The sequence below is a fragment of the Leucoraja erinacea genome, chromosome 27 (genome assembly GCF_028641065.1).
Source record: "Leucoraja erinacea ecotype New England chromosome 27, Leri_hhj_1, whole genome shotgun sequence".
Taxonomy (NCBI): Eukaryota; Metazoa; Chordata; class Chondrichthyes; order Rajiformes; family Rajidae; genus Leucoraja; species Leucoraja erinaceus.
This window is the reverse complement of record NC_073403.1, coordinates 15,107,344-15,133,350: the sequence shown is the minus strand read 5'-3', so window position 1 is coordinate 15,133,350 and position 26,007 is coordinate 15,107,344. Positions and strand designations below refer to the sequence as shown.

Genomic DNA, 26,007 nt, shown 5'->3' with positions numbered 1-26,007 from the left:
GAGCAGAAAACAATTGTATTCACTATGCTCCATGCAGCTGCTGAGATGCAATAGATCACCATGTTATTTTGAAGGTAACTACTGTATCCATTTTCAGACATATTGTTGATTTTGTTTCTAAAGAAATAAGGAAATATCTGGGAATGGAAGAATATCTCAACATGCAGCGAATAGATGGTCTTAGTGCTTCTAATATTTCGATTGAGCTGGAAAGTTATGGATTTAGTCTCCACTATGGAGAATGAGCTCATAATTTGTGCCATCACTTTAGTATTGTGTCTAGGAAAGGGAAGATGAGGTAAATATCCAAATGAATGATGGTTGAGGTGAATTTCATTAAAGAAGGGAGACCTAGGCATTAGAATCAATTTCATGTTCCCCACAATTAGTTTTTTATAAAAGTTAATACGGTGCTTTATTTGGAGTATTTTTTCATACCTCTCACTAACCATTAATCTGCTTGGGGGTAATATTTTCACCACTCAAGACGTGGACAAAATCCCACTGGAGTTTTTTCTTACCACAGGACTCCAATTCGCTTCCATACACAAAATTCCTTTGAGTTACCAGCAAATCCAGGCACACAGAAACCAGAACGACGTCAACCAAGACCAAGTCAGACTTAAATTTATTATACAGTGCAGCATGGAAGGGTATTATATTTTCAGAGAAGCTGCCAACTTAAATCAAGATTTTCTTTACAATTTAGGTGAACCTCAAAAATGCAGTTTCTGTGTAATTGTGGCAGAATTTGTATCCAAAATCAACTTGAATTTCAATGACATTTATTGGGGTCGTAAGAGTCATATAGCACGGAAACAGGCCCTTCGGCACAACTTGCCCATGCCGACCAAGATGCCCCATCTACAGTAGTCCCACCTGCCCATGTTTGGCTCATATCCCTCTAAAGCTTTCCTGTCCAAATGTCCTTTAAATGTTGCTGTGGTAACTCCCTCAACTACCTCCTCTGGCAATTCGTTCCACATACTCACCCTCCTGTGTGTGAAAAAGCTGCCCCTCAAGGCCCCCCTCACAATTAAACCTATGACACTGTTGTTGAGTCCCCTATGGAAGACAAAAGTGCTGGAGAAACTCAGTGGGTGAGGCAGCATCTATGGAGCAAAGGAAATAGGCAAAGTTTCGGGCCGAAACCCTTCTTCAGGTTTCGGCCCGAAACGTTGCCTAGTTCTCTCACTCCATAGATGCTGCCTCACCCGCTGAGTTTCTCCAGCACTTTTGTCTACCTTTGATTTTCCAGCATCTGCAGTTCCTTTTTGAACAACTTGTTGATTGTGATATTCCTGACATCCTCAATTATACTTACTAACCAAGGTTGAAGTTCGTTGACATGGTATATATAAAAGACAAGTCTTTTCTCAATAGCCTGGACAACATATTTTCTCAACCGACAATTCAATTGTGAAGAGGTTTTTTTTAATACAAAGTGACATCACTTCAAATGTAATCAGATGTCTGTGAGGTACAACGGAAACATGTCAAATTCTACTTAAAATTAAGTGTCTTCTTTTCTTTTGAACTAACGTCATCAATTGGCCAGGTAGACAAAAATGTTGGAGAAACTCAGCAGGTGAGGCAGCATCTATATGGAGCGAAGGAAATAGGCGACGGTTCGGGTCAAGACCCTTCTTATAGTTTCATAAACAGTTATGTTGGAAGAACTGTGCCAGTCATTCAGCATGTGTGGAAAGTGGAACCAGTCAGGTTGAAGGCCCTCCAACATCTACACCCTCTGGTCCTTGAATAACTGCAAATGGAAACTTAAGATGGTTGCCCCAAAGAACTATAAAGAATAGTTTTTGGATGCAAAATATTGCTGTAGGGGACACGTATGAGTTTTGCACGCCCAGTTTTGCAGGTTTTTGTTCACTGCACTAGTGACTGCTTTAAGCCAGTGTGTAGGAAGGAACTGCAGATGCTGGTTTGCACCGAAGATATACAAAAAAATGCTGGAGTAACTCAGCGGGAACAGTAAGCTTTTTTTGAGAGAAGGAAGGATCGAGACCCTTCTTCAGCCTGAGAGTCAGTGCTTTGCGCCTGTCAGTCAGGCGGGTGAGGGGCGGAAGTGGTGTGGGGGGGGAGGGGCGGATGTGGTGTGGGGGGGAGGAGGGGCGGAAGTGGTGTGGGGGGGGAGGGGTGGAAGTGGGAGGGGGGGGGGTGGGAGGGGGGGCGGGGGGGGGGAGGGGCGGAAGTGGGAGGGGAGGAGGGAGGAGGGTGACTGAGGGGCGGAAGTGGGAGGGCGCGCGCTGGCGCGTCAGCGTGAGCGGGGCCGAGGGCTCGAGCGAGCGAGCGAGCGATCAACGAACGGCCAGAAAATAAAACATTCACCCGGACTGAAAAATAACAGTCAAAACTCCGCGGCAAGCCTCGCTGAACGGAGCGGGGGGAGGGCTTGTGGCGAGCAGGTAGGCGGCAGCTGGTCCTAGCCGCGCGTCGGAAACTCTGGCTTTATTAAAACACTTGAATGTTTGAAAGTGGAGCAAAGTTTACCCGGTGACGGGAGTCTGGGAACCGAGTCTGTAGCCGCCGGGCCGGGCCGGGCCGGGCCGCGCCTCTCGCCGGTATTAACACCGGCTGAACGGGGATCGAACCCCCGCCAGCCCGCTCCTGCAACGGTTGTGCTTTCGCTCCGCGTTCACCACGGGTGTGTTCTCACTCTCCCGCTCCGGGCCCGGCTGCGAGAAGTTGCCGAGTTTTGTTCCTCTCTCACCGAGTCAGCCAGTCAGTGTTTGTGCCGAGTGGCCCGTCTGCGGCGGATAGGGAGAGGGAGGGAGAGAGAAAGATAGGGGGAGAAAAAGAAAGGAGAAAGGAAGAAAGGAGGGGGGCGATAGAAAGAGAAAGAAAGGGGGGGAGGATAGAAATAAAGTGGGGGTTGAGAGAGAACAAAGGGGGGGGGAGAGAAAATGAGGGAGGGAATGTGGGGGGTATAGAAGGAGGGGGAGAGATTGGGAGGGGGTGGGGCGGAGGTCATAAGGAATAGGAGTAGAATTATGCCATTCGATCCATCAAGTCTACTCTGCCATTCAATCATGGCTGATCTATCTCTCCCTCCTAGCCCCATTCTCCTGCCTTCTCCCCATAAATTCTGACATCTGTACTAATCAGAAATCTATCCATCTCTGCCTTAAAAATATTCACTGACTTGGCCTCCACAGCCTTCTGTGGCAAAGAATTCCAAAGATTCACCGCCCTCTGACTAAATAAATTTCTCCTCATCTCCTCCCTTAAAGAACGTCCTTTAATTCTAAGGCTATGACCTTTAGTTCTAGACTCTCCTACTAGTGGAAACTTCCTCTCCACATCCACTCTATCCAAGCCTTTCATTATTCTGTTTGTATCAATGAGGTCCCCTCTCATCTAAACTCCAGCGAGTATAGGCCCAGTGCTGACAAACGCTCATCATAGGTTAACCTACTCATTCCTGAGATCATTCTTCTAAACCTCCTCTGGACCCTTTCCAGAGCCAGCACATCCTTTCTCAGATACGGTGCCCACCATTGCTCTCAATATTCCAAATGCGGCTTTACCAGCGTCTTATGGAGCCTCAACATAACATCCCTGTTTTTGTATACAAGCCCTCTTGAAATAATGCTAGCATTGCGTTTGCTTTCTTTACTACCGATTTGACTTGCAGATGAACCTTTTGGGAATACTGCACCAGCACCCCCTTCCCGTTGCACCTCCGATTTCTAGATTCTCACCCCATTTAGAAAATAGTCTATGCCTGTATTCCTACAATAGCAAAATGCATGACTCCACACTTTCCTGCACTATATTCCATCTATCACTTCTCTGCCCACTCTCCCAACCTGTCCGAGTCCTTCTGCAGAGTCCCTGCTTTCTCTACCCTATCTGCCGCTCCACCTATTTTTGTATCATCCCCAAACTTTGCCACAAAGCCTTTAATCCCCTCGTCCAAATCATTAATATACAACGTGAAGAGTAGCGGCTCCAGCACCGACCCCTGCGGAATTTAAGCTAGTCACTGGCAGCCAACCAGAAAAAGCCGACTTTATTGCCACTCTTTGTCTTCTGCCAGGCTGCTATCCGTGTCTGCCCTTTGATACCGTGGGCTCTCATTTTATCTAAGGAGCCTCGCGTGTGGCACTTTATCAAAGGCTTTCTGAAAATCTAAGTAAACAACATCTACTGACCCTTCTTTGTCCTGCTATTTACTTCTTCAAAGAATTCCAGCAAATCTGTCAAAGCAAGACCTCCCCTTCACAAAGCCATGCAGACTTTGGCCGATTTTATTGTGAACTTTTAAGTACTCCATAACCGTAACCATGATAATGGACTCTATAATCGTACAAATCACTGAAGTCAGACTAACCGGCTTATAGTTCCCACTATTCTGCCTTGCTCCCTTTTTATGCAACGGGATAATATTGGCAATTTTCCAATCATCTGGGACCACTGCTGACCAGTGATTCCTGAAATATCACTATCAATGCCTCCATAATCTCTAAAGCCACCTCTTTCAGAACCCTAGGGTGCAGTCCATCCGATCCAGGTGACTTATCCACCTTCAGCCCTTTCAGCTTCCCAAGCACCTTCTCACTAGTAATAGCCACTCCACTAACTTCCACCTGGGAGTGTGAGGAGTGAGACAATGAGATGGGATTGGGTTCCGAGAGATGGGACAGGAGCGTTTGGGGTGAGAGATGGGCTGGGGAAACCAAATATTATCGGTGGGCGTGCTTGAGAATGTCTGAAAAGTAACTAATGATTGGATTAATGGTGATGTCTGTTAATGCAGAAAATGGGAATTGCGGCTAACATATTATGTGTGCCGCCACACAGAAGTGTAGAGAAAGGTGAGCTTTGGATATTTTCTACCTGTTGCAAAGTGTTAGGAGAAAGACAAACCTGGTATTATCTTGTTAATTATTGTGTGATTATCCATTACTTAAATTCATAATAGCTAGGTTTTGGTATGGGGTTGATAGTAGCTGATGTTAATAGTAATGTAAATGTTTTGCAATCATAATTACGTTTCTTCAGAAAATATTTTTGATTACTGAAATTAAGGAAATTAATTTGGGTAAATATTTTTAGTTTTTAACATCAAACTTTGCAAAATTTTATTTTTGTGCAATTTTCAAAGATGTTTGACAATATTTGACAAAAGTTATGTGAATATGGAGATGCATACGCATTTCTAGAGTTTATCATTGTCACGTGTAAAGCTTTTGATTGCATGCTCTCCAATCAAATCAAACTATACACAAATACAATCAGGCCAAATACAAGTGCAACTAGTGGAGCAAATATAGTTTCCCCACATTTGTAGCCTAACAATTCCAGAGAAAAAAGCATAATGTCTACAATGTGGTAGGTTGGCTTTCTGTGAGGAGCTCCTTCAATTGCAGCTTCATTGCTCACTGTGTAGCCCAGCTACCAAATTTTTGTAAGAAATGTAATTCTGAAGTAAAATTGCATAGCCTCTGCATAATAGACAGAAGTGCCTTTGCCTATCAGGTCTATTGCCAGTAATATACGCCACAAGCCCCATTCTTGTTGTCATCTCCTCTTCCCACTGTACATCTGTTTCTCATAACTCACTTATTAAGCTTCCCTTTCAATGTGTCAGGTCTCTCACTGCAGCCTTTTCGTGTGGCATTTCTTTATTTGATCTTTCATCAAAGGCGATCTTAAAATTGTCTTCTTTTTGCAAATTTAAATAGTGATATTCTCCATCTATCCTTTCAGACGTAATATTTTTTTAAATATCTCTAAGAGACTTGATTCAGTTGTGGACCTGAAAAGTTGACTATCCCTTTACCAGATGCTGCTTGACCCGCTGAGTCCCCATCCCCCCCCCCCTGCAATTTTTGTTTTCCAGATATCAGCATCTGCAGTTTCTTGTGTCCCCTATTAGATCTTAAACTTTTTTTAGATAATAAAGATCTCCAGGCAGCTGGATCTATCTTGATGGCTGCATCCTCAGCAAAATCAATAACCCCACTCTCACCATCGACGGCACCACTGTCTCCCCATCTCCCCAGGCCCGCAACCTTGGCGTGATCTTTGATTCCACCCTCTCCCTTGTGCCTCACATCCGCCATGTCGTTAAAACCTCCTTCTTTCATCTCCGCAACATCGCCAAACTCAGACCCTCTCTCACACCGCCCGCTGCTGAAAGACTCATCCATGCCTTCATCTCCTCCCGACTGGACTATTGCAACTCACTTCTCCTTGGCATCAGCTCCACCTACATCAACCGACTCCAACTGGTCCAGAACGCAGCCGCCCAACTCATCACCCACACCAAATCCTGGCATCACATCACTCCAGTCCTCAAACAACTTCACTGGCTTCCCATCTCCCACCGGATCACCTACAAAATCCTGATCCTCACCTACAAAGCCCTCCACCATCTGCCCCATCCCCCCATATCTCACTGACCTCCTCTCCCCCTACCAACCCTCACGGTCCCTCAGATCCACATCAGCTGGTCTCCTCTCCATCCACAAGTCCAACCTCCGCAGTTTTGGGGACAGAGCCTTCTCCAGGGCAGCTCCCAGGCTCTGGAACTCCCTCCCCCAACTGATCTGCAATTCCGTGTCCCTCACCATCTTCCAGTCCCGCCTCAAGACCCATCTCTTCACCTCTGCCTATCCTTAGCCCCACGTGCCGTCCCTTTTCATCTGTGCATTAATTGCCTCATACTGTGTTTTGTATTGAATTCTGTATTTACTTTGTGTAATAGTCGTGTCTCTACTATTTATTTCATTCCCCTTACATGTTTTTCCTCTACCTGCTAAATTTTTGTAAGGTGTCCTTGAGACTCTTGAAAGGCGCCCATAAATAAAATTTATTATTATTATTATCCTCTTAATTTTGGCACAACCCATGCAATTCGAGAAGTTTATTAAGCAGTTGGAAGAGCTTGAAAGTTATTCTTTCATATTTGACGTGCCAAAAAATAAAATGAAGTGAGAAAGATTCCGATTGGTGACTGTTCAAATGTCAGTGTGAAGCGCACCACTTATCAACATCCAAGACCTACTTGAGCTAAATAAGCAGATTTATTGTTTCCAATGGACTAGAAGCAGATTGTACATCGCCATGAATACCCATAACATGCTTTTTGCAAGTGCTCTGCTCTGAAATAGAATGTTACAAGATGATATATAATGGAAGTGCAAGATGAAATTGTATTCAAAGATCATTATGTAATCAGGAGGCAAGCAGCTTATATTTAAACATCAACTATTGATCCTAATTTTTCTGTTAAGTATTGTTCTTGCTTCAGGATATTCTGAGGATGTACAAATAACTTTTATACTACGTCTTAGTGATTAAAAACAATCTTTATTTTCTTATTTTGCGCTGTGGTCTTCACATAACATTCTTTATGTTATAAGGTATTAAATAAGCTGGAAGTACGTTATTGAATATGAAGACCATATTTATTCTACCTCGATGGAAAATGTTTTTACAAGCAGCTGGTAAAAACTAGTGGAAAAAAATAGTTCCTTGCCTTCATTTGAGGAGATAACAACATGATTCATTATTTTGTATTCCCATTCTCAAAATCATGATGGAGAATGTTATGGAAAGCATTTATGACAATGCATCTCTAAGACATAATGAAGCAATACCATGGGAATTGCATGAATTGTGGTACAAAGATGGGAATGAAAACTGGACAGCACTGGAATCTTTTTTTATTCCCTCAAGTAAGTGAACTTTAGACAATGAAGTCGTACTCGGTCCATGCACATGCAAATTAGCTTTGCTAAATTTGTCTCTTCAAAGAGCAGAGTAATTGGTGTTTGGGTTCCAGACAATCCTAACCCACTAACAGTTTGTGAACCAATGCTCAGCATCATTATACCACCCATTAGATGGAGTGGGTGTGTCCATATTGCCTGGAGTTAATTTCCCTTGGGGAATAAAGATAATTCTAGTTTTCCTTAGAATTGTGTGCTGTTCTGGCTGCCCCATTATAGCAAGGATAGGGAGACTGGAGAAGGTGCAAAAGATGTAGGGTTGACAGTCGTTACCTTCTCCCAGAATGTAAATGTCAAGAATGAATAACTTTAGGTCAATGAAGAAAGTTTAAAGGAGTTGTGCAGGTAAATGTTTTTTTACGCAGAGGTGTGTGCATGGAATGTGTTGCCAGGGGTGCTTGTGAAAGCAGTTACGTTAAAAGGATTTAAAACACTTTTAGATAGGCATCCGAATATGCAGGGAGTTGAGGGATATGTATTAAGTGCAGGCAGAGAATTACTTGGCATCGTAGAAACAAAGAACTGCAGATATTGGTTTATACTAAAGATAGGCGCCAAATGCTGGAGTAACTCATTGGGTCATGCAACATCTCCAGAGAACAAGAATAGGCTCCACTCTATTCCCCCCCCCCTTTAGTTTTTTTTTGTCAAACAGTCATTATTCCAGGCGTACACTGGCCCTATCCCCCAACTCTTTCTCCGTTACATCGACTGCATTGGGGCTACCTCCTGCACCTGTGCAGAACTCTGGAGGCATGGCAGCATAGCATGACGTTTCGGGTTGAGACTCTTCTTCAGAGTCTGAAGTAGGGTCTTGACCGAAAACATCACCCATTCCTTCTCTCCAGAGATGCTGCCTGTCCCGCTGCGTTACTCCAACATTTTGTGTCTATCTTCGGTTTAAACCAGCATCTGTAGTTCCTTCCTACACAGTAGTAGAGTTGCTGCCTTACAGCGCCAGAGATCTTGGTTCGATCCCGACTACATCCCGACTGCATGAAATTTGTACATTCTCCCCGTGACCACGTGGGTTTTTTCCTAGATCTTCGGTTTCCTCCTGCATGGGCGGCACGGTGGCGCAGCGGTAAAGTTGCTGCCTTGTAGCGTCAGAGACGCAGGTTAATTCCCGACTATGTGTGCTGTCTGTATGAGTTTGTACATTCTCCCCGTGACCGCGTGGGTTTTCTCCAAGAACTTCGGTTTCCTCCCACACTCCAAAGATATACAGGTTTGAAGGTTAATTGGCTTGGGTTTGGTATAAGTGTAAATTGTCCCTAGTATGTGTAGGATAATAATGTGCAGGGATCCAAGGACATCGTGGACTCAGTGGGCCGAAGGGCCTGTTTCCACGCTGAACAGCAAAGATGTACAGGCTTGTAGGTTAATTGGCTTAGTGTAATTGTAAATTGTTCCTGGTGTGTGTGTGTTATAGTGTTAATGTGTGGGGATTGCTGGTCGGAGCAGACTAAGTGGGCCAAAGGGCCTGTTTCCATGTTGTATCTCTAAACTAAACTAAGCTCATGGACTAACTTCACCACTAACCCACCCTGCCCTCAAATTCACCTGGACTGTCTTGGATACCTTGCTTGATCTCTCTGTTTCCACCACAGAACATCTATTTCAAACCTACCGATCCCCGCAGTTATCTGGACTACTCTTCTTTCCACACTGCTATTTCTTATTCAATTCTTCCGTATCCATCGCATCTGCTCCCAAGATTAAGTTTTCCATACTAGGACATCTCATTCTTTAGGTAACGTGGGTTGCCCTGTTCTGTCACACATGTGGCCATCTTACATGTCTCCTTGCGTCCCATAGTTCTGCACTTGATCCCCTTCTCCCCAGATTCAACAAGGACAGAGTTCTGGTCTTCGCCTTTCACCCCACCAACTTCCCCATCCAACACATCATCATCCGTCATTTCCGTCACCTCCAATGTGATCCCACTACTAATCAGATCTTCCCAACTCCACCCCTTTCCATCTTCTGAGATCGCTTCTTCGGCAACTCCTTGAGTCACTCATCCCATCCCACCCAACCCAGTCTCCCCGGGTACTTTCCTCTGCAACCGCAGGGGATGCAACACTTGTCCTTATACCTACTCCCTCGACTCCATCCACAGCCCCAGCAGTCCTTTAAGGTGAGACAGAAGTTTACATGTACCTCCTCTAACCTCATCTACTGCATCCTGTGTTCCCGATGTGGGCTCTTGTGCATCGGCGAGACCAAATGTAGACAGGGCGATCATTTCGCTGGACACTTGCGCTTGGTCTGACAATGCCCACAGCATCTTCCAGTTGCTAACCATTCAAACTTTCCTTCCCATTCCCATACTGACCTTTCTGTCCTGGACTTCCTCCACTTCCCGAGTGAGGCCACACGCAAAATGGAGGATCAACACCTCATATTTTGTTTGGGCAGTTTACAACATTGGTATAGGGTGATTTCACGAAAGGTCACTGGGTCATAGGTCTTCAGGCATGGAGCCGCAAAATCCAACTGGGGTACAAATGTCACTTCCAGTACACGTTATTAATGCTAGAAACGCGTACTTTCAAACCTGTTAAAAACCACGAAAACAGTTAGTTTTTGCGCTGTAAATAACTGTGCCAGTCGGGGTGACCGTGAGACACAGCTATCCTACTTTAGAGTTCCAAAGATTAAGAAAAATGAAGGTAAAGAGAAGAGAAAGCTGAAGGGAAAATAACAGCGGAAGTTGTTGGACGTGCAGATATAAAGTAGAAAATATCGGGAATTATTGCGTTTGTTCGCTGCATTTCATCAAAACTAAGGCATTATTGATGTTTTGATGAAATGCAGCGAACAAACGCAATAATTCCCGATATTTTCTACTTTATATCTGCACGTCCAACAACTTCCGCTGTTATTTTCCCTTCAGCTTTCTCTTCTCTTTACCTTCATTTTTCTTAATCTTTGGAACTCTAAAGTAGGATAGCTATTTCTCACGGTCACCCCGACTGGCACAGTCATTTACAGCGCAAAAATTTACCGTTTTTGTGGTTTTTAACAGGTTTGAAAGTACGCGTTTCTAGCATTAATAACATGTACTGGAAGTGACGTTTGTACCCCAGTTGGATTTTGCGGCTCCGTGCGTGAAGACCTATGACCCATTGACCTTTCGTGAAATCACCCTATAAATGTTGAATTCTCTACACCCCTCCCTCCTTGACCCCTCCCTCCACTCTAGTCATTTAACCAGTTCCACAGTTTGCAACAATGTATCCCTCTGAGGTCACCCTGCCTGAGGTCATCTGTTGCCAGCCTTGATTTATCCTGCTCTTTTCTCACCTCCAGTTCTCCCCCACCCATTCCCACTTTCAGTCTGAAGAAGGATCCTGACTCGAAACATCATCTATCCTTATTCTCCAGAGATGCTGCCTGACCTGCTGAGTTGCTCTTGCACATAGTGTCTAAATTGGCATCGGGTTCAGCACAAACATTGTGAGCCGAAGGGCCTGTTCCTGTGCTGTACTGTTCTTTATGTACAACCCATACTCTTACTGTGCCATTGCTGAAGAACTGCGTAAAAGGGGATATAAAACAAAATTATTATACCAATTTCCCCCCTCATCTCAAAGACATGGAAAGGTAGGTTGAATGCCCACTATAAATTGTCCTTGGTATATACTGTGCCCACCATAATGTTTGGGACAAAGACCCATCATTTATGTATTTGCCTCTGTACTCCACAATTTGAGAATTGTAATATAAAAAGTTACGTGTGGTTAAAGTGCACATGGTCAGATTTTAATAAATTTATTTTGTTTTCACCATGTAGAAATTACAGCAGTATTTATACATAGTCCCCCCATTTCAGTACAGAAGCAAATAAATAAATGATGGGTCTTTGTCCCAAACATTACGGAGGGCACTGTAGGTGGGTGGTGTAATTGAAGGGAATTATAGGGAAAATATAAATGAAATTTGGGTAAATGGGAGCTTGAAGATCAGCACAGACTTAGTGAGCTGAAGATCCTATTTCCATACTCTGACTCCATGACTCTTTTAATTAGCTTTAACTTTGGTTAGCTTCCAAAGAACCAGTATTTTTCATCACTAATTATCTAGGTGTTTGTTGACAACTTTTAACACCTGTATGAGAACATTCCTGCATTATAAGTTGTAATATCTCGAGTCAAGTCGAGTTTATTATCATATGCAGAGTACAGTGAGGTACAAGTATAATTAAATTTTACTTGCAGCAATACCACAGGCACATAGACTCAGACAACGCACACAAAGAATTGTACATAAATACCACAAATACTACAAGGCAAGGAAAAAAGCTGCAAAAAACAATTAGAAAAAATGTTCATGATAGTGCAAAGAGTGATCTGTAGGATTTGTGTTTGGTTAGGATTGTGCAGGTTGGTTCAAGAACCTGACAGTTGTGGGAAAGTAGCAATTCCTGAGCATGGTAGTGAGTGACAAAGATATATCTCCTACCCGACAGTAACAATGGGAATCTGGTGATCTTTGATGACAGATGTCAACTTCATGATGCATGCCCTAATATAATAATAATAATAATAACTTTATTTGTTAAGCACCTTAAAAACAACCAAAGCTGACCAAAGTGCTGTACAGAAAAAAGAAAACAAGCAAGACATCATAAAACAGGCAGAACAACAGAACATACAACTAACACGAGGCGCATAAATTACATACAAAAATCCAAACAATAAATTAAAAAACATAAAACACCAGTACGAACAACGAAGCAAAACCAAGCAAATAAAGTTAATAAACAATTCAACACCTCACTGGTCTACAAAGGCCATGGAGAATAGATATGTCTTCAGGAGTGACTTAAAAACAGCTAGAGAAGGGGCCTGTTTAACGTGCAGAGGCAATTCATTCCACAATCTCGGAGCCGACACAGCAAAGGCACGGTCCCCTCTGAGCTTCCTCTTAGTCTTTGGCTCAATCAGGAGCAGCTGATCATCTGACCTGAGAGAGCGGGAGGGCGAATAAGGGTGAAGAAGCTCAGATAGGTAGGACGGGGCAAGACCACTTAGGGATTTAAAAGTAAATAAAATAATTTTAAAACGAATCCTATACTGAATAGGCAGCCAGTGGAGAGAGGCCAAAAGGTGTGAAACATGATCATGCTTTCGTGTGCCAGTCAAGAGACAAACAGCTGCATTCTGTACCATCTGGAGGCGGGCGATGGAGGACCGACTAACCCCCAGATACAGTGCATTGCAGTAATCCAGCCGGGTGGTAACAAAGGCATGGATTACCGTCTCAACGTGCTGCCTTGACAAAATCGGCTTGATTTTTGCCAGCTGCCTCAGATGGAAAAAAACAGATTTAACAACAGCCCTCACCTGACAGTCAAATCTAAGCTCAGGGTCCACTTTAATCCCCAGGTTCGTGATGTTAGGTTTGAGATATGCAGACAAAGAGCCTAGATCAACAGGGGGGGGGGGCCCAGAGGTGCCACCAAAGATCATTACCTCTTGATGACACTTAGACACTTTTGATGGTGTGGAGGGCCATGTGTTGAATCCACCAGTATTTGTAGCCATTTGGTTTATTTGCATTGGAATTGCTGTACCAAGCCATGAAGTGACCAGTCAGGATACCTTCTACAATACATCTAGAGAAGAGCATTTGGTGACAAGTTGAATCTCACTTCTCAGATTCAGATTCAGATTCAATTTTAATTGTCATTGTCAGTGTACAGTACAGAGACAACAAAATGCATTTAGCATCTCCCTGGAAGAGCGACATAGCAAATGATTTGAATAAATAATAATAAGTGTCCGGGGGGGGTGGTGATTGGCAGTCACCGAGGTACGTTGTTGAGTAGAGTGACAGCCGCCGGGAAGAAGCTGTTCCTCGACCTGCTGGTTCGGAACGGAGAGACCTGTAGCGCCTCCCGGATGGTAGGAGGGTAAACAGTCCATGGTTGGAGTGAGAGCAGTCCTTGGCGATGCTGTGCGCCCTCCGCAGACAACGCTTGCTTTGGACAGACTCAATGGAGGGGAGTGAGGAACCGGTGATGCGTTGGGCAATTTTCACCACCCTCTGCAATGCCTTCCGGTCGGAGACAGAGCAGTTGCCATACCATACTGTGATGCAGTTGGTAAGGATGCTCTCGATGGTGCAGCGGTAGAAGTTCACCAGGATCTGAGGAGACAGATGGACCTTCTTCAGTCTCCTCGGGAAGAAGAGACGCTGGTGAGCCTTCTTGATCAGAGTTGAGGTATTGTGGGTCCAAGAGAGGTCATTGGAGATGTTGACTCCCAGGAACCTGAAGCTAGAAACACGTTCCACCTCCGTCCCATTAATGTGGATGGGGGTGTGCGTGCCGCCTCTGGACTTCCTGAAGTCTACAATGAGCTCCTTGGTCTTCTTGGAGTTAAGGGCCAGGTTGTTGTCAGCGCACCATGCTGCTAAGTGCTGGACCTCCTCCCTGTAGGCCAACTCATCGTTGTTGCTGATGAGGCCAATCACCGTTGTATCATCTGCATACTTGATGATGGTGTTAGTACCATGTACAGGTGTGCAGTCATAGGTGAAGAGGGAGTAGAGGAGGGGGCTCAGCACACAGCCCTGTGGAACGGCGGTGTTCAGGGTGAGGGTTGAAGAGGTGTGCTTGTCTAACCTAACAGACTGGGGTCTGTTGGTTAGAAAGTCCAGTATCCAGTTGCAGAGGGAGGGGTCGATGCCCAGGTTACCGAGTTTGGTGATCAGTTTTGATGGTATAATGGTGTTGAATGCTGAGCTGTAATCGATGAACAGCATTCTTACGTAAGTGTCTCTGTTGTCGAGGTGGGAGAGGGCGGAGTGAAGTGCCGTTGAGATGGCATCCTCCGTAAGAAAGTAGAAGTGCTTGCCCACCTTCCTCATGATTACACCTATGTGCTGGGCCCATGACCATATAGCTATAATGTAATGGCAGGAAATTGAAGCTGCTAACTCCCCCCCCAGCATCGATCAATCAATGAACCATGGGCAGTGTTCCAACTTCCCCTTTCTGAAGTTGAGAATTAGTTCCTTGTGAAAAAAACAAAGTGCTGGTGGAACTTGGCATCTGTGGAGGAAATTGACAGATGACGCTTTGGATCAGCATCCTTTCTCAAACTGCTTAGTTACTTTTGGTTGTTGCGGTATCACTCAACCAAGTGTCCATTTCACCCCAGTAAGCTAATTGTTACCACATGTGATTCGGCCAGCAACAGTGGTGGCGAATTTGCAGATGGCATAAACACACAGCCTGGTTAGCCGCAAAAATAGGATGGCCAGGTTACAGTCTGCCAAGAAGTACTTAAAAGAGCAACCACAGTTCTGGAAAAAGGTCTTGTGGACAGTTGAGATGACGATTAATTTATATCAGAATGATAGTAAAAGCAAAGTATGGAAGAGAGAAGGAACTGCCCAAGATCCAAAGCATCCTACCTCATTTGTGAAACACAGTGGTGGGGGTGGTATGTCCAGGGCATGTATCACTTATCGTCATTGATGATACAACTGATGTTAGTCGCATAATGAATTCTGAAGTGTATAGACACATCCTGTCCGCTCAATTTCAAACAACTGCCTCAAAACGAATTGGCCGGCAGTTCATTCTACAGCAAGACAATGATCCCAAACATATTGCTAAAGCAACAAAGGAATTTTTCAAAGCAAAAAAAATGGTCAATTCGTGAGTGGCCAAGTCAATCACCCGATCTGAACCCAATTGAGCATGCCTTTTATATGCTGAAGAGACAACTGAAGGGGACTAGTCCACAAAACAAGCATTAGCTAAAGATGGCTGCAATACAGACCTGGCAGAGCATCACCAGAGACACCATCACCCAGCAACTGGTGATGTCCACGAATCGCAGAATTCAAGTAGTCATTGTATGCAAAGGATATGCAACAACATACTAAACATGACTACATTCATTTACATGACATTGCTGTGTCCAAAACATTATGGTGCCCTGAAATAGGGGGATTATGTATAAACGCTGCTGTAATTTCTACATGGCGAAACCAAAACGTATAAAAATGGGCCTTTATTAAAATCTGACAATGTACACTTTAACCACATGTGATTTTTTTCTATTACAAATCTCAAACTTTTGGAGTATAGAGGCAAATAAATAAATGATGGGTCTTTGTCCCAAACATTATGGAGGGCACTGTATATTAGTAATTAGACATGTATGGCAAGGTGTATCTCCAATACATTGATTCCTTCTTTACTCCTAGATGATCAACTATTACATCATTAGCCCTTCTAGCACTTTTCCCAATTAACTTTTGCCAAGGCTGACCAATCATTTCTGAAGTATATCTCCGTAAAATTCTTTGTTTTCCTGATTGGAAGCTAATCATTATAACCTCATTATTTAAAATGGAGTGAGACTGAAAACAGGAACTACTGATCAGTTAGCATGACATCAGCAGGAGGGATAATGCTTAAATCTGTTATTAAGGAAGTGGTAACAGGACACAGAAAATAAAAGGAAGATCACGTTTCACAGATCTTTTTTTTTTGTGGGTGTAACTAGCAGAATTGATGAGAGCAGAACAGTGGATGCGGAGTATTTGGAGTTTCAGAAGACCATTTCACATTAGGGATTGTTAAACAAAGTTAGGTCATGGGTATGATTGAAGAATGGTTATGGACAGAACATTAAGAGTAGAAATACATAACTTTGGGTTGGGAAGCTGTGACAAGTGACAACTGTTCACACCCCATATTAGTAACTTGGATTAGAGGGCTGAATATAATAATCCCTGTTTGCCAGTGCTATAGAACTGCATGACAGAATATGTTAAGAGGAAAGTACAATGAGGTTTCTGGAGGATATTGGCTAAATGAATGGACAAGGTTGTGGTAGAAATGTAGGAAAATGTGAAGTCAAGCACTTAGGTAGGGACAAGCATCTTGGTCGGCATGGACAAGTTTGACTGAATGGCCTGTTTCCGTGCTGCATGATTATTTTATTCAAATAATCCATTGTTATTTTGTTGCAACTAGCTTCAAAACGTCAGTATTGGTTTGAGTTTCATAGAATAGATTAAGCCTGTAATTAAAAACTTGACTGTTTTGTTAATACAATAAAATGTGAGCCATTTACTGAGTGTTCCACTTTGGTCATCTCAATTTAATTAGGTTTTGCAACATAAGAAAATGACCGGTAACAATTTTGTTAAAAAAAACAAATAATAATATTTTTGTTTATATGTCCACAGGGGATAGCTTTAAAATTAAGCACAGGAAACCATGTAATGTTTGTTTGGTAATCTTAGACACTAATATTATCTTTATATGTGGCAACTTGGCTGGTGGGTGCACCACATACTATTTTCCTAAGGCTATGAAACCTTGGTGCAATGCTTTGCCTAGGCTCTTTGCTGTTCTCAGTGGGCACTGCCGTTGATACTAAGGACTTGCGCAAGCGCATTGCTTCTGTTCAAAAACTCAAGGTGATTCCTGATTAAAAGGAATCTTGTTTCCTTTTTATCCAATATTTGTTTTTGTTTTCACAATAAATAATTTATTCCAAGTTAATAAGAAAAAAATAGGAAATATATTTTGATTCCTAAACATGATTTCCTTGATTAAATCATAGTTTCAGCTACAAACTATCAAAAATAGAGTGGGCTCGCTATTCTCCATAAAATGTTATCCTTTCCGTAAACCATACTGTTAAATACCTTTTCAATAGTTTTTAAATGTTTTTGAAGCAATATCTAAGAAGTTGGATTGGATATAAATTAAAAAGTAAAAATTAAAAATTGCATGCTTAAAATTGAAACCGACAATAATTAATTAACTTGGGTTTGGGGAAAAAACAGAACACTTGCCTGCATTGATGCCTCTGGACTGTGCTTTGGAACCTTAGCCCAGTGACTAGGGTCAAGTTGCACACAAAGTATATTTGGCCTCTCAACTTGGTACAACTGAATCACGACCCAGTAGCATTTTAACGGCTAGACGGGAGGGTAAGATGCTCGGTGGACCACACACGGCAGGAATATGCTGCACCATTGTTGACAGACTCTACTTGCGGGTTCTGTAGATTAAGGTTAGGGTACTTCATTTCTGGGAAACCCTTGAATTCCTATCAGCAATCAAGCAGTGCAGCTTGGTTTTGGGGAAAAAAAATGTGCCTTTAGCATTGAGAATAGAATACATTTGAAGAGATCAGATGAGCAATGAAAATTGCACAGTTGGTTGCTTGGGCAGAAATGACTGCACACAATATTTTTCTCACAGCACGTGAAAAATTGGGTTGTCCCAAATGGTTACAAATTCATAAAAACTAATAGTAACTTTGAAGTTCCGTGTTATAGGAACATTTCCTGTTGATGTGACATTGCCTGTTGATGTCACACTTCCTGCAACATTAGGCTAGATGGTTATAAAGGAAGCGGCCTAATGCTTTATAGTTTGCTAGTCAGTTTAAATATTTGGTTGGCTGCGATTCAAGTGTACTGGAGAATGGGGATTACAATATTCAGTAAACAATCAGCATGGTGTCAAGTTTAAGGTCTTGATTTTAAAATGTACTATCTCTTAGATGGCCAAATGCTATTGTGGTGCACTGAAAGTGATGGTGAATTTCATTGATGTCTTTCTTCATTGTTGGCCACAAAGTATGAAAAATGGTCTATTATTCCAGGAATTTATCATGCTCCTTTATTTTCAGGCTGTGATGTAATCTAGCAGAGCAACTTGCTAGATAACTTGTTTTATGGATGTTTAGTGTAAAGTGGGAGGTCCGTTGTCTTGTAAAGTTCACTGGACAAGATGATGCTGACTCAAAACAAGATCTTAATACGCTCACATAAGCAACCATTGCTCAACGAGGGAAGTTGGAGTGATATTGGTTCTGGAGTCGAGTTGACATATGTTAAAAAACTTGGCATTTACTCAATAAATTAGCTCGACTGCAACAGGAAGTTTATTGTAAGTCATGTTTTTAACTCAGACTGGTAGGTGTCTGGAATGTGCTGCTGGGGAAGTGGTAGAAGTAGATAAGGTAGCTATGTTTAAAATACATTTAGATACACAAACAGCAAATAGAGGAATACAGGCAAATTGACAGGATTATTTAGATTGGGATCATGCTCAGCACATGTGTGATTGGCAGAAACACCATTTTCTATGCTGCATTGTTGTGTGCTTGTTCTAAATATGTTTATAGACTTCAAATGCGAAAGGAAGGTTGTATATGGGCCTGTGGTTAAGAAGTATCAGGAGAAGGATGCTGGTGGTTTTAAAGGAGCGGTAGGTAGTATCTGGAAAATGCCAACCATTGGTGGTGTACAGGATCCCATGAAGGGAATAGCGCACAGGGATCATGGGAGCAGGGGTGGACCTTGTGCAGAAGACAATGAATTTAGGGAGGGCATGAGGAGAAAAGTGAAAGATGTCAATGTGTTGGAGCTTGCCAGGAGAATTAAAAAAAAGAGGGAAGCAGTAGAGGCAGTTCTGACCTGTTAATGCAAATATATAATTGTTGGATGCAAGATTGAGGTGATGGGAAAGGAGTTTAAGAGATGCATGGCAGTAATGAAAATTATCCTTGCATTCTGTCGTGATCATAGAATTGTGTGAACGGTTTTGGCAGACGAGTCATGTCTGATAACGTGAGATTTAGTTGGTTCAGTCAGCCAATAGATTGCAAGGCCTTTTTTGCATGAAAACTAATATTTTGAACTGAAATGCACAGCGAGTTGATGATAGTTAACACATTGTCAATCCATTGGGTCAGTGCTGAATAGGAATTAGTTCGGCCGCATTAGTATTTGACAGGTATGGAAGTTGGTGAGAGAGTTGAATGAAGCAGGTGAGGTTTTCATTCACAACATATTTGTCATGCCTTCTTGATGAGCTTCTCGGGGCATGCCGAGAAAGACACTGACTACAGCTGCAGAGCTTGCTAAAAAGGAGTCAAGCCTGGAATAAAAGCATAAGAGTAGTGAGATTGATGAGCATTGAAAAAGTGAGTTGGTGATGTGAGAGAACATCACATCACAACAGCTGAAGGAGGTCAGGTGATTGGAGGAACTGTCTTAGATGTGTGAAGAGAAAGAATTGAAAGGACAAAAATGGAAATAAAGCGAGGCCTCTTCACTAAATTTAACATGGTAATTAAGATCTCTGATAATACTTCCAAGTTTTCAGAAAATTGTGAAAGATGCTGGTTTGCTTTTTTGGTAGATTTACCAATTAGCAGGCACATTGTAAAATCAATATATAGCCTATTTTGCATCACAGCTTACCTGACCTGTGAGTAATTGGTGCTGACTAAAAGTGGAATTATTCTACTCCAACAACTTTGTTCCAGACTTCAATGAAAAAGTGATAGCAAAAGCAATCTTAACAAGGTTTGTTTGTTTCTCCTCTCTAAGGGTTATTGCTCGTTTATTTGAAATTTAAAGTCAAAGCTTAATATCATTATGTATCATTTAGAGTGCTTAATTTGTAAGCAAAATGATTATCTTTGAATTCTGCTTAATGACATTGAATCGTTGATCAAAATAAAATTGCTGTCAACTCGTCAGAACAAAAACAATGACTGTTGAAGCAGTTAAAATAGATTACTAGTGTCAAAATTACCTGTTTGTCTGTTCCTGTCTGAAGCATCCGCAATAGTAAATGCGTGGGAAGGTCTCTGCAGCACAGCATTTTCTTCTGAAAGTGCTTAATAGATGTAGTGCAGGCAATGATTTGCCAGCAGACTGCAACCCGAAACATTTAGTAACCACACTAGTCTATCAGAACAATGAGGAAGCTATCTGCACGATCCAAAAATCTATGGAAGGTCATAATCTAATGACCTCGGAGGTATTTTCTGATGTATGCTTTTTGTATTTTTATCCATAAGACTACTCATTAGACCTTGTTCCATGTGGAAGTATATCAGTTTTCAACCCATTTTTACAGAACAACTAAAATCCATGCATTTATGTTTGATTGTTCTATTTATTTCATAATTTTAATTACATATTGTTCTTGCATTCCTCTGTTCTCAGATGAACATTGGAACTTGTATCCAAATTTCAATTAACAGATTTTGTGCTAAATATAAACTGTTGAAACTATAACTTGAGCATTTTTGAAATTCAGCAGCCTTGGACTAGATGTAAGCTGGGCCTCAATCAGACAGTATAACAATGATTTCTAATGTATTACAAAAAGCATTAAAAAAAAAAAGGAAACCTTAATCAAATATTTCTATTCTAAAAGTTAAGTGACTAGTGCTGATATTATGCCTTGGAAAAATATACTCGGTTAAATGTTTTGTCTTGAAAGGTTCCTTTGATATAGAATTTGCCAACCATTTTCCTTCTGATATAAATTGATCTCTCGGATAAAGAAAAAAAAGTGCCTGTTTTATTTTGCCAGGCTTCATTTCAAAGCTCAGTTTTCCGAGTGTTGCACCACCACAGTAATTGTAGCTGTAGCCAAGTTCCATTGTTCACCGAGGCAAACCCCCTGTAGTGGAAAATGCATGCACTGTTATTTATTACTTAAAGTTCAGAATGTTAGTGCATTTATACATATTTAAAATGCTACCCTGGACTGTCTTTTATGTTGGTTGGCTAAATTTAGGTATTTTATTGCTTGAGAAGACACTATTGGACAGAGTTCTGGCTAAAACAAAATAATTTTGAGGGGGGATGACAGGCTAGCTATGGCCTGTCAGAATTTCCCTTGCTGGGGAATTCTAACGAGGAGTCATAATTTCAGGAAATGGGAGTCAACCATTTATGATCGAGGTGAGTAATGTCTTCACATGGAGTGTGGCAAATTCATGATTTCCCCACCATAGATACTGCGTTTGTTTAAGGAGGATGAAGAGAGATATCCAGACAGATCAAGGGCTATGCAGAGAGAGCATAATTATGTTCAGATACAGGATCAGTCATTCCTGACCTCGAGTGTTGTCTGTGGAAATTGTACGTTCTCCCTATGTATAGGTTACCCATTATTAAATGGTTGCATTTTTCTAATCGTTCATTCATGCCCGGCTCGGCATAGAAGGTTGTCTGAAGCACCCGCCCCCTTTGCTTCAGAACATATTTAAAGTTTTCCTAAAGGAAAACATAACTGAAAAATTGGTTAACAGTGCTGTTTTTATCCATGCCCATTTTTTCCAAGTATCCCTAACTAGAAATAGTAACAAGCTGCCTGCTTGCAAAAACAAAGTTAAATGGTATATGATTCATTTTGCCCAACATTAGTTTCTAATATATTCGTCAATAGATTGTCAGTCTTTGAATTTGAAAATTTTAACCACTTCTGCAGTCAGTTCTATTTACTGTTGAATTAATAACAATTGTTTGAAAATGTCCAATTTAGATGTTTATATATGGAATTAGTTATATGGAGTGTTTATTTGCTTTGAAAATCAAACTGAGATACGTTAGTGCCTGGAACTATTAATGTTAAATTCTGCTGTGCAATGTATTTAACCATTTTAGGATTTGTATGTCAGGTTTGGTCAGTTATTGTATGATCTCATGATATCATGAATTCAAGTGATTATTTTGTTGGCTGTCTGGGTGATGATTGAAGCTAGCATTGAATTGGGCATATTCAATGGCTAACCACTCAATATCTTGGTCGTAGCAATTTCCTTTGAGATTAATGGGTTGAATAGCGTTTCAATTGGCGCACTCTTCCCATGCATCCTCACCACCACCACCACCACCACCACAATCTCATTTTGTGCACTCTTTGAATCAAGCTTTTCTGACCCTGCAGCTCCAGGCATTGCTCCTTGGTCTATTCTTTGAGCTGGAGCATTCCATATGCAACAATTAAGGATCTTGATGTGGAAGGTCTTTTCAACAGTTTCTAAATCTCACTGATAATCAGACACTTTCAATCACAGTTGCAAATTTTAAATAATAAGGGTATTGTAAGATTAGAAATATTGTAATACATAGAGCTTACATTAATTTATTATGAGTGAAAACTCGACCAATCGGCAAATAAAAGCTGCAATCAGCGAAGTTGTCCGTGGCAGAGCTGAGTATGCAGTGTTGGAGATGGGGACAACCATAATATTGACAAAATGATACATTGAAAGCCTCTTGAGATCATAATGTCATAGAAATTTAGAAATTAAAAAGTGATTTAGTTCAATCTGAAATGCCTGTCTTAAATCTAAATAGGAAAACTGAGGCAGGAGGTGTGAGTTACTGTGGTGGATTGGAAGACAACGATTGGAAGACTGCTAGCAATTTAACTCCCTTTCCCACCCCTTTCTGCCCTAGATCTCACCCATTGCCATCTGAACTGACCCATGGTGTTGATCCTTCAGTTGCATCTCAAACTCAAATTTCTTTCGCAGCTTTAATCTTGCCCTCAGCTGGATTAATGCCATTACTGGTCACGTTGGGGCCTGTGAGCACCAATTCTGAACGGCTGTATTCTCCGATCATTTTCCAGATCTTGTCCCTCCCGAGCCCTTCTTCCAGCCCTGCCCCCCCCCCTCCCCCCAATTACAATCGGTCTGACGAAGAATCCTGACCCAAAATGTCGCCAATCCACGTTCTCTGGAGATGCTACCTGACTTACTGAGCACATTGTCATTTTTTGAAAACCAGCACCTGCAGTTCCTTGTGTCTTCATTAGAACTGTCAGCAAATGTGTAATGGATAACTTTTAAATTGCTTTCAAGTAATGTCTTTTTTAAAATTAAAAAACGGGAAAAGTGGTCCAGCGGTGGCTATAACTAGAATTTAAATATAGTATTAATCGAAAGCAAAAGCCTAATATTGTAAAAGGTAAGGCCAAGTTCAATAAACGAGGATTAAGAGATTGACAAGAAAAGCGCAAGCAAAATAAAAGGTTAATCAAATGAAATCATAGAAACAGACACCAAAAACATCCTTCAATGTATGTAAAAAGGAAATAATTAGGAAAAGTGAATGGGATTCTTTGCAATGCCGTTCAAGTATTCAGGAGTTCACAATAGTTTGGAGTTCAACCCCTGAATTGCCATTAATAATTGTGTAACTCAGTGACTGAGATCTGTGTGATCCTCGTCCTAGAGTGGACGTCGTGAAGATTGAGAGGTTTTCAGCTTATCTGTAAATTAGCTTCACTTCAATGGAAGATTTGGTTTGAAAAAGTGAACTGAAGTTGCATCGTGTGGAAGATTGAGACGTGGGTTGGCTTACTGATAATACGCACTGGGCTTTGTTCTGCGATGGATGTGTTGAGTTTCGAGTTTTGCAAGTAATTATGGACCAGATGAAGATTCCCCATGAAATATAGTTTTCCCATAACCCCTACTATTGACTGAGATGTTTGTGGGATCAAAGGCACCAATTTAGCAGGCATTATATCTATTTACCCTCAAGATGAATTTCCATTGCTGATCTGAGAGAATGTCCTTCTTCACTGGGAGACAATTGGGAGACATTTCTCAAATCATCATAATCAGACCTTTCTTGTCTAGAAGATATTTGTGATTGCACTTTTCCCACAATGCCTTTACATGCTCTCTTTTCCAAAATGAAATTTACTGTGTAGGCTAGAAATTGTTCATCAGCAATTAAACATCCTGATTTTAATACTAGATTGCTGCCAGGGCAAAACAGTTTTAGAAAGCAGATCAGTCAAAATGAGCTGTCCGTTTTAATCGTAAGCAAAAAATAATGTTTTATAGCTAGATTTAACATTTCAGTGCAAATACAATCAAAATGGTTCAAAATGTTAGATTTGTTTTCATTGATTCACTCACTGATTTTACTGCCCATTGCCTATTTATTTATTTGTGTTAGTTTTCCTCATGGAATCTGCAAATTACATTTGATAATATGAGCATGCAAATCATTTGAATGTTTCAATAAGTTCCAATTAGTCCTTTAAACCTTTCAGCTAATTTAACATTTTGAAGCTTAGCTCTGTCTCTTGAGTGCTGTTTCCTTTCACGGACAGTAAAAGGGCCTTCGGCCCAGCTCATTCATACTGACTAAGATGCCCCTTCTATGCTAGTACAATTTGCCTGTGTTTGGCCCATATGCCTTAAAGCCTCTTCTATCCATCTCACTGTTGAAAGTGTATTTTATCCAGGACCATGTGTGATTGTATGTGGCCGATTGGCCCATTTTATTTCATCCACTGCACACTTATTTATTCTTATAGAATGTTAAATAAACCATTGCTTAATTTTGTGTTGCTAACTAAATTGGAGATTAATGTTTTTAATGTTTCATTTGAAATGGAAATGTAGCCTAGATATTTTTATTGGAGGATTCCTGTGAAGTAATATTCTTAATTCTAAGACTTCTTAATGAAAAATAAAAAGTACTGAAGGCACAAAAAATCTGAAATAAAAAGAAAGGTGGTCAGATTGTGTTATCTGGAAAGAGAAACATTTTGAAAGCATAAACAGAACTAGTGTTGATTAAGGTTTTTGACCTGAAGTGTTCATTTGTCATTAATTATGCATGGTATAGTAAGAAACTAACCGTACAACTTTATGATGTTTAATTGTACTAAAAAACAGGTAACATTCAGTTGCAATGCTCACTTAATGTTTACTCCAGTTGGGATAAAAAGCTGACCTGGCTGGCACAATAAAGGCAATATTGGATTGATGAGTGTTATACATAATGGTCTAATATTTAATTCCATTGCTGCATATGGTGGTCTGTTGACCTACTGCAGCTGAGTTAAGTTTTCGGCTCAACTTGCTCAATTAATTTTGTATTGGATCGTGCGTTTTTGAAGAATCCATTTAAATAATACAGTTTGAATGTTTTGTTACACAATGTTATATCAAGGTGTAAAAGGTGTCAAGATACAAAACCAACCTTGACAATTAATTTTATCATTTGGATGGTGGTTGCTTGTACTATAATTTTTTTGAAATTCAATCATTTTGTTTACTGAACAGGAAAAATTCCATATCTAGCATCTTGCTGTCATTATTTACTGGCACAGATGGATAGCCTGGCAGACTTTTGAAGCATTACAAAGACTTAATATTGGATTGTCGTAAAACAGCTCAATGAGGTCAGTAAACATGGATGGGATCTTTGGAGCAGGGATAATTAATTTTAATTCTTCAGTATGTAAGATACTGATAAAGCTTGATTCAGATTATTTAATCGTTTTTAGTGGATTTCTGATTTGCAAGTTTATAGTCAGAAATTTAAAAATCTAGTTTTGCCTTTGAAAATAATGCATGGAGCATTTTCTAATTTCTTGCACTAGCAATGTTAGCAACTTCTGCAGGAATGTTCCTTGAAT

General features: G+C 41.3%; 1 protein-coding gene across 3 annotated transcripts in view; it reads left to right on the top strand.

Moving 5' to 3' along the window:
* Window positions 1-2,246: 2,246 nt before the first annotated feature.
* stat5a (signal transducer and activator of transcription 5a) overlaps window positions 2,247-26,007 on the top strand; it is a 98,873-nt gene continuing 75,112 nt past the window's right edge. For 2 of the 3 annotated variants that reach the window (XM_055657136.1, XM_055657138.1), the window contains exons 1-2: window positions 2,247-2,423; window positions 25,652-25,770. The gene's annotated coding sequence lies outside the window, so the exon portion shown is untranslated. The remainder of the gene's footprint in view (window positions 2,424-25,651; window positions 25,771-26,007) is intronic. The other variant, XM_055657137.1, reaches the window with a different exon arrangement.